We start from the raw sequence: 10119 nt of genomic DNA, 5'->3' as shown, positions 1-10119 counted from the left end.
AGTGACAGAGGTAAACGTCACAGCAAAGAGGTAGCTGAGCGATGCTAGTAGCCCATTGTTACACTTAGATTGAAGTGGGATCTTGTGTCACAAATCAATACGTACACAGGCAGCAGGTCATCTATGTGGTGTTGCAGGGGAATCAGTAAAGACAAGCTCTCATACACGATGCTGAGTGAGTCTATGTCATATTTCCCCGGAAAGTGGATATCAGGCAGTGTTGGCATTTTAGCATTTTAGTTTAATGCCCAAGTCCAGAGGCTGCTGTTTGTAGCAAGAGAGGATCCAGCTTGGCTAGAATGTTGCATTGGGATAGTACTTTGCTCCATCCTCCACACGGCATTTTATCAAGCCACATCCTGGGGCAGATCTTTAGATGGTGCAAACTGATGCAGCTCCATTGACTTTAAGGAAGCCATTGTTAGCCAGAATCAAAATAGTTAAATCAAAAAGGGAAAAGATAAAAGTCTTATGAGATAATTATTGTGGCTTTGAAGAAGGGCTATGCCTTTCTTGAATGTTTTATTATGTTTTTGCTTGTTTTCCTATCCTTATGTTAATTAATTTAGTGGAAGTGTTAGAAGATGGATGTAAAGGGAGGATGATAATTAAAGGGGAAAGTAGAAAGTAGATGTGAAGGTTGAAGAAATACAGAATAAGAGTGTTTGTGTGAATGTATGCATGGGAAAATAGAAGATGAAAGAGTTACAGTGCCAGCCTAAGCATTGCAGCTTCTCGCATCGTTGGGCTGAAGAATGTGCAAGGCGAAGGTGACCGGATGACCCCGAAGGGCAAGCCGGAACCCCTGCTGTTATCACCAGACAAGAGGGCCGAATGGCTGAAGAACAAAGATACACAAGATACCCTCCCAGATGTCATGGAGATGCTACATGTTGATTGATTATTTCATCAAAGGTTATAGCTATGGGAAAAAGCTCCTCCTTAGGAGAGAATCTCTATAAGAACTGAGTAAAAATGATAAGATGTTGAGTCTGGTTCTCTACCACCCTCCAGGAGCATCCGATGCGCATAGGACAAAGGCTCGGCTCCACTCCCGTGTCCAAGCTACCTGGCCAGTAACTTGGCACGAGCAACTCTTAGGTGGGTAACTATAACAACCTCACAGAACTCTTAGGAATGAATGCATGAGTGTGTGTGTGTCTAATGATGGGTTATATCTGGAAATAAGTAATTTGCTTTTCTTGCCTGTATTTGAAATAAACGTGGTTCTTTGCCATGTCCCTCTTATAAGATTCTGCTAGTTTTAATTTAAATTGGTACAACACCATGTTAATTTGCACGTGTGTGATAACTCACCACTCCTAGTTAATAGCAGTGACAAGTGCTGTTCGTTGTTGACACTCACATCATGAGATATTGCTGCGGGGATTCAGGGCCACTCCCTCTCTCACTGTAATCCCCACCACTGTCTTTGTCCTTCTCTCCACAGCCATCACACAATGAACTGAGAAAGAAAATGTCCAACCGAACCTCCCTGACCGAGTTCCTTCTCCTGGGATTCTCTGATGTTCGGGAGCTGCAGATTTTGCACTTTGTCATGTTTCTAGTGATTTACCTGGCAGGCCTGATGGGGAATCTTCTCATTATCTCGGCCATAGCCGTCAACCACCATCTTCGCACCCCCATGTACTTCTTCCTGATGAATCTGTCCATTCTAGACCTCGGCTGCATCTCTGTCACCATCCCCAAATCCATGGTCAATTCTCTCATTAACACCAGGTCGATTTCTTATCCTGGATGTGTCACCCAAGTCTTTCTCTTTTTAGTCTTCATTGCAGCTGATCTTGCCTTACTCACCATCATGGCATACAACCGATATGTCGCCATCTGCCAACCACTGTACTATGAGAGAGTGATGAACAGGAGAGCTTGTGTCCAAATGGCAGCCAGTGCCTGGATTACTGGTATTGTCTACTCTGCCCTGCACACTGGGAACACCTTCAGGTTGCCCTTCTGCCAGTCCAATGTCATCAACCAGTTCTTGTGTGAAATGCCCCCGCTACTCAAGCTCGCCTGCTCTGACTCGTACCTCAGTGAAATTGGGGCTATTGCCTTTAGTGTGTTTTTAAGTTTAAGCTGCTTTGTTTTTATAATTGTGTCTTATGTTCATATCTTCAAAGCAGTGATGAGAATCCCCTCTGAGCAGGGCCGGCGTAAAGCCTTCTCCACCTGCCTCCCTCACCTCACTGTGGTCTCTTTGTTTCTTTGCACTGGCTTCTTTTGAGTACATGAAACCCACCTCCAGCTCAGCATCAAATATGGATCTCATGATGGGTGTTCTCTGTTCCCTGGTGCCTCCAATAATGAATCTACAGCATGAGGAACAAGGAGATCAAAGCTGCATTAAAGAAACTGATTGTGTGGAGGTTATTCACCAAGAATTAAAATAGTCATCATTGGTACTTGATTGAGATTTCATTCTGAGCTTCTTTATGGATATAATCAACTGATGACAAAATTGTCTTCTTGAGTGCAATCTGTTTATGAAATCATAAAATCCGGACTAACTCCACTGAAGTAAAATGTAATTTAGAATTACACTAGTGTCAATAAGATCAGAATCTAAATATCTATCCATAAATGTACATACACACCTATCTATCTGTCTTATACTGCTAACATCACCTTGCTATCTGAGCATGGTGCACAGAATATCAATAGCCATAGCTAAGTCACTAGAGGTCTTCATGAACTTTCTGGCACTTCTCCTTTTTTTGAGATAAAAAATGTGATAGGGGTATGAGAGGTTTGGCTTGTTTGTTTGCTTGATTGTTTCTTTTTCATGTTGTTTCATTTTATTGATTCATTGGTTGACTTGCTTCTTTGTTCCAGGTGACTTTTGGGGGGTAGGAATTTGCAGGGTGGGATATGTTTGATTAAATGTGGATATCCATTTATTTTGTCATCTATTCAAGGTGTCAATGTCATAATGTCTTTGAAAGGGTTTTCTGGGTGACTCGGAATTTTCCTTTCCCCAAAGATGAAGCATTAAAAAAAGTTTCTGTAGGTGTGTGGATAGCTGAGTTTCTGTTTAAATTATTGTTTTAATGCTGATGGGATTTTATTCTCTTATTTATGATGTGTTAGGGCACCTACTCCTTATAAAATTAAGTACATTATCTTTTTTATTTAAATAGATAAGTAAATACTGTACTCTTCTTGCTATGGTGGAAAGGCATTTTGGAATAGAAAGCTATTGTAATGTTTCCTAAAGACAAACTGAGTCTGGGTAATAAACATAGATGTTTATTCTACCAAACTACTGCAGTGATCGATCTGGAATTGATCATATTTTTTCTTATGTTACGCTTTGTTCCTACAGTGGTAAATAAATTATACTTTGTATGGTGAAGGCCAGGCTAGTCACTCAACTTACTACTGGTCACAGCTCCTGTGGGAAGAAATGAAGGTACCAAGCACAGTGGGAGAAATCACGGTGGGTGCACAAATTGCTATGGCCTGGGACCCAGTTAGAGAGAGAGAATCACGTCATTCAACTCTAAGAGAGGGACAGGCGGAAGACGGAGACATGAGGGTGTGGACTCAAAGACCAGAGCAGAAAGCAGAGGTTATTCTAACCTTATAACCATAACAAATAGGATTTATCCATTTGCTTCAAAGGGTAGATTGGAATCTAGCCAATGGTCTCTCATCCACACAAAGATACAATTGTGTCTAGATCACAGAAGTTGGCTGCATTATTATTGTTATTATTTATTATTTATTAAACCATGTTTGTGTACGGTTGTGTATACTACATATGTATTTAAAACTCAGCTCCTTTGAATATTCTGAACTAAGGTATAATCTCACAAAACTCATAAGCCAGTGCTTAACTTGAAATATGAATCATAGCATCATAGAATATTAGGGTTGGAAGAGACCTCAGGAGGTCATCTAGTCCAATCCCCTGCTCAAAGCAGGACCAACACCAGCTAAACCATCCCAGCCAGGGCTTTGTCAAGCCAGGCCTTAAAAACCTCTAAGGATGGAGATTCCAACACCTCCCTAGGTAACGCATTCCAGTGCTTCACCACCCTCCTAGTGAAATAGTGTTTCCTTATATCCAACCTATACCTCCCTCACTACAATTTGAGACCATTGCTCCTTGTTCTGTCATCTGCCACCACTGAGAAGAGTCTAGCTCATCCTCTTTGGAACCCCCCTTCATGTAGTTGAAGGCTGCTATCAAATCCCCCCTTACTCTTCTCTTCTCCAGATTAAATAATCCCAGTTCCCTCAGCCTCTCCTCATAAATCATGTGCCCCACCCCCTAATAAATTTCCACTTCTTGTAAGATTCCTTTTTGAGTTTAAGCTCACTGAAGATTTCACTGTTAAACCAAGCTGGTCGCCTGCCATATTTGCTATTCTTTGTGCACATCGGGATGATTTGTTCCTGTGCCCTCAATAAGGCATCTTTAAAATGCAGCCAGCTCTCCTGGACTCCTTTCCCCCTCATATTAGCCTCCCAGGGGATCCTGCCCATCAGTTCCCTAAGGGAGTCAAAGTGTGCTTTTCTGATGTCCAAGGTCCATATTTTGCTACTATTCTTTCTTCCTTTTGTCAGGATCCTGAACTCAACCATCTCATGGTTACTGCTGCCTAGGTTGCCACCCACTTCTACTTCCCCTACCAATTCTTCCCTCTTTGTAAGTAGCAGATCAAGTGGAGCACGGCCCCTAGTCGGTTGCTCCAGCTCTTGTCCCCATCACTCTCCAAAAACTTCCTGGATTGTCTGTGCATTCCTGTATTGCTCTCCCAGCAGATGTCAGGGTGCTTTTGTAGTTGGCTAGCCACTCTAACTCAGGAACCAATACATGCAACAAACCTGTATGCCAACTCTGCCCACATATCTACACCAGCGACACCATCACAGGACCTAACCAGATCAACCACAACATCACCGGTTCATTCACCTGCATGTCCACCAATGTAATATATGCCATCATGTGCCAACAATGCCTCTCTGCTATGTACATTGGCCAAACTGGACAGTCCCTAAGTAAAAGGATAAATGGACACAAATCAGATATTAGGAATGGGAATATACAAAAACCTGTAGGAGAACTCTTCAATCTCCCGGACACACAATAGCAGATTTAAAGGTAGCCATCCTGCAGCAAAAAAACTTCAGGACCAGACTTCAAAGAGAAACTGCTGAGCTTCAGTTCATTTGCAAATTTGACACCATCAGCTCAGGATTAAACAAAGACTGTGAATGGCTAGCCAACTACAAAAACAGCTTCTCCTCCCTTGGCGTTCACACCTCAACTGCTAGAAGAGGGCCTCATCCTCCCTTATTGAACTAACCTCATTATCTCTTGCCTGATTCTTGCCTGCATATTTATACCTGCCTCTGGAAATTTCCACTACATTCATCTCATAGAATCATAGAATATCAGGGTTGGAAGGGACCTCAGGAGGTCATCTAGTCCAACCCCCTGCTCAAAGCAGGACCAATTCCCAACTAAATCATCCCAGCCAGGGCTTTGTCAAGCCTGACCTTAAAAACCTCTAAGGAAGGAGATTCCACAACCTCCCTAGGTAACTGATTCCAGTGCTTCATCACCCTCGTAGTGAAAAAGTTTTTCCTAATATCCAACCTAAACCTCCCCAACTGCAACTTGAGACCATTACTCCTTGTTCTGTCATCAGGTACCACTGAGAACAGTCTAGATCCATCCTCTTTGGAACCCACTTTCAGGTAGTTGAAAGCAGCTATCAAATCCCCCCTCATTCTTCTCTTCTGCAGACTAAACAATCCCAGTTCCCTCAGCCTCTCCTCATAAGTCATGTGCTCCAGCCCCCTAATCATTTGTGTTGCCCTCCGCTGGACTCTTTCCAATTTTTCCACATCCTTCTTGTAGTGTGGGGCCCAAATCTGGACACAGTACTCCAGATGAGGCCTCACCAATGTCGAATAGAGGGGAACGATCACGTCCCTCGATCTGCAGGCAATGCCCCTAGTTATACAGCCCAAAATGTCGTTAGCCTTCTTGGCAACAAGGGCACACTGTTGACTCATATCCAGCTTCTCGTCCACTGTAACCCCTAGGTCCTTTTCTGCAGAACTGCTTCCTAGCCTTTCGGTCCGTAGTCTGTAAGAGTGCATGGGATTCTTCCGTCCTAAGTGCAGGACTCTGCACTTGTCCTTGTTGAACCTCATCAGGTTTCTTTTGGCCCAATCCTCTAATTTGTCTAGGTCCCTTTGTATCCTGTCCCTACCCTCCCGCGTATCTACCACTCCTCCCAGTTTAGTGTCATCTGCAAACTTGCTGAGAGTGCAGTCCACACCATCCTCCAGATCATTAATGAAGATATTGAACAAAACCGGCCCCAGGACCGACCCCTGGGGCACTCCACTTGAAACCGGCTGCCAACTAGACATGGAGCTGCTGATCACTACCCGTTGAGCCCGGCGATCTAGCCAGCTTTCTATCCACCTTATAGTCCATTCATCCAGCCCATACTTCTTTAACTTGCTGGCAAGAATACTGTGGGAGACTGTATCAAAAGCTTTGCTAAAGTCAAGGAATAACACATCCACTGCTTTCCCCTCATCCACAGACCCAGTTATCTCCTCATAGAAGGCAATTAGGTTAGTCAGGCATGACTTCCCCTTAGTGAATCCATGCTGACTGTTCTTGATCACTTTCCTCTCCTCTAAGTGCTTCAGAACTGATTCCTTGAGGACCTGCTCCATGATTTTTCCAGGGACTGAGGTGAGGCTCACTGGTCTGTAGTTCCCCGGATCCTCCTTCTTCCCTTTTTTAAAGATGGGCACTACATTAGCCTTTTTTCCAGTCATCCGGGACCTCCCCCGATTGCCATGAGTTTTCAAAGATAATGGCCAATGGCTCTGCAATCACATCCTCCAACTCCTTTAGCACCTTTAGCATCTGACAAAGTGGGTATTCACCCACAAAAGCTTATGCTCCAAAACCTCTGTTAGTGTATAAGGTTCCACAGGACTCTTTGTTGCTTTTTACAGATCCAGACTAACACAGCTACCCCTCTGATACTTAACACTAACCTTGTTATTTGTATTTCTAGTTCTTCCTTTTTATTCCCCATATCTCTTGCATGAGAAGACATACATCTAAGATGACTGTTAGATTTCCCCTCTATGTTCCCTCTTGTGTCTCCTTTGTTCATGCTGCGATGTCCCATGTTTCCCCCAGATTCCAACCCTTCACCCAGGTCTCCATGTTCTGGACTACCTGTGGGATTTTGTTTCCTTCCCCCTTCAAACGTAATTTAAAGCCAGCCTCACTAGGTTAGCCAGTCTGTAGCCAAAGATACTTTCCCCTTTCTTCAATGGATGGACCCCAACTCTGCTCAGCAGCCCTTCTTTCCATAACAGCTTCCCATTGCTGAGGAAGCTGAAGCCCTCCTGGCAACACCATATGCACAGCCAGGCATTCACCTCATGGATGTGTCGGTCTCTGCCTGGGCCCCTACCCTCATCCGGGAGTATCAATGAGAACACCACCTGCACCCCCAAATCCTTTACCCTCACTTCCAGAGCCCAGTAGTCACAGCTTATCTGCTGAGGGTCATACATCGCAGATAACATTACTTCCCACATGGATATAGTAGTAGTAGTCAGAGGGACAGATGAGCCTCGAGAATCCTTCCATAATGTCTCAGATACAGGCCTCTGGCAGGCAGTACACCTTCTGGGAAGCCAGGTCAGGCAGGCAGATGGCCAGAGTCAATAAAGTGACCCTTCCAGTCACGGCAGCATGACCTAATGTCCAGAGTCAATGAATTTACCACACTCTGTGGAATTGTGATGCCTATTGAACCATTGGGGAAGGGAGGCACCACTCAGGGGTGTGTGGTGCCCAGGGTAAGGGGACTCAGGCCATCTCTTCTTCTCCGAGTCCCAGCCCTGGGCCCTGGCGGTGGTCAGGGTACTCACCACCGAGTCAGTGGGCATCCTCCTGAAACACACTGACTGGTTCTCCAGTTCACTCACCGGAGAAAAGTCTAAGTCCCCTGGGCTGCTTCCTACCCTTTCTCCCTCAGCAATGCTCTACAGATCCCTCGGGTCTGTGGGATCCTCAAGTGGTAGCTCCTGCCAGTGCGGACTCTTCTCTGGGCTCCTCAGGCAGTCTGGGGTCAGTCTGGAGCTCTGCGTGCTCTGGATCTGTATCTGGGTCCTGTAGCAGCTCCCTGGAGAGAACCTGCAGTCTGCATCCTCCCCCTTCAGCAACCTGCCTACACTGAGTTGGGCTGCTTCCTTTTATAGTATTCCTCCAGACTGAGCATGCCCAGCAGAGTCAGAGAGCCGGGGCTTCCTCAGCCTGCAAAGCACAGTTATACCTTTAGGGGCTGGTTCAGGGTAGGTACACTGCATCACACCTGGTCAGAAGCCTCACCGGTGAAAGTTTATTACCCAATCAGCCACTTCTACAAAGGAAAGTTGACGTGCACCAGCTTCTGTGCACTGAACAGTTATCCAACCACTTCAAGGAAAACACAGTTTAAGGTAAAACATAAAACAGATTTATTAACTACAGAAAGATAGATTTTAAGTGATTATAAGTAATAAATGTACAGATCAAAGTTGGTTACCCAAGAAATAAAAGCAAAATTACAATCTGAGTTCTACTAACTAGACAGGATTTGACTCAAACAATGTCTCACCATGATGGTATAGTTCCTTCCGACACAGACTGGGATTCCTCTTTTCAGCCTGGGACCACCTCCCCTGTTCAAAGTCTTTGTCCACAAGATGTCTTTCCAGGCTTTGAGTTGTGGGGGGAGTGAGACCAAGTAATGATGTCACTTCCCCACTTTATAAATTCCTCCAGCATTCTGGAAAGATCCTTTGCTATGATGTGAGTAAAGCAGCCTCCATTCTCTATGTGCTCCCTCTGGAAAGCCTTCATTGTATACAGATCCTGTGATAGTCCTTGGTAGTGTGGATTCCCCTTAACAGGCCATCAATGCTGGCTGTCTTCTCCATTGTTGTACCTGAAAGGCTGGTTGTAGGTGTTTCCAGTCTTACAATATATTTCAGTAACACACACATGCCAAACTTCATAACTTCCCATACACTGATAGCAGATACAATGCAACAGGATATTATTGTTTATTGATATTAAGATTTTTGAAATGATACCTCACAAGGCATATTTTGTACAAAACCTATCATAGTCATATCACCATGGAAAATATGGGGGTGCCAGGGTACTGTTTTGGAGCACAGAGTGTCACAGGGACATGATAGCAGTTTCCAAGTACATAAAATATATTTACAAGGAGGAGGGAGAAAATGTATTCTCCTTAACCTCTGAGGATAGGACAAGAATCAATGGGTTTAAATTGCAGAAAGGGCAGTTTAGCTTGGACAGTAGGGAAAACCTCTTAACTGTCACAGTGGTTAAGCACTGGAATAAATTGCCTAGGGAGGTTATGGAATCTCCATCCCTGGAGATTTTTAAGAGCAGGTTAGACAAACACCGATCTGGGATGGTCTAGATAATACTTAGCCCTGCCATATGTGCAGGGGACTGGACTAGTCCTACGATTCTAAGATTCTATGATAGAGAATAGGGCCCCTGTTGCACTTATAGGATGGTCACCATCTTGGCTGGTACCTTGTGGTTGCACCAGGGACCTCCAGACGTAAGGGTAGGAGTCCCTGCAGCTTGATCTAAACAGGCAGGCTCCCTGGTAGGGGTGTGACAGACTCATGGGCTCTGGGGATGGGGTGCAGAGGGTATTTGTAAAACACAAAGACCAGTGGGTGGCATTTGTACACGTGACTCTGTGCGGCTGCTTTATCTGAACTCAATTCACCTGACACATCCTGGAAGCCAGACGTTCCCACTAATCCCATGTCATTGTTATTGCAGTTTATTTTCAGGTACACACGGTCACTCAGATCCTCACACTCCAGAAAATGCACATAACCCAGACTAACACAGTGTGGCTCCTTGTCCCCCTCTAGTGGTCAGAGCTTGTACAGCAGCTTATGAGGCTGCTGTTCTCTCTGTACTAGTTCACTTAGTGCTTGTAGCATAGGCAGTATGAGATCCTGCTTGAAAATCTACAGGCCCTGTGTTCAACACCTATGTAGCTCCTA

The 10119-nt window shown here is 44.7% G+C and overlaps 1 pseudogene; it reads left to right on the top strand.

Moving 5' to 3' along the window:
• Positions 1-1477: 1477 nt before the first annotated feature.
• On the top strand, positions 1478-2406 carry LOC135886551 (olfactory receptor 14A16-like; annotated as a pseudogene).
• Positions 2407-10119: the final 7713 nt, after the last annotated feature.

Source organism: Emys orbicularis, chromosome 12, assembly GCF_028017835.1.
Source record: "Emys orbicularis isolate rEmyOrb1 chromosome 12, rEmyOrb1.hap1, whole genome shotgun sequence".
Lineage (NCBI taxonomy): Eukaryota > Metazoa > Chordata > Testudines > Emydidae > Emys > Emys orbicularis.
The sequence above is the reverse complement of the archived record's forward strand: the minus strand, read 5'-3'. Positions and strand labels throughout refer to the sequence as shown.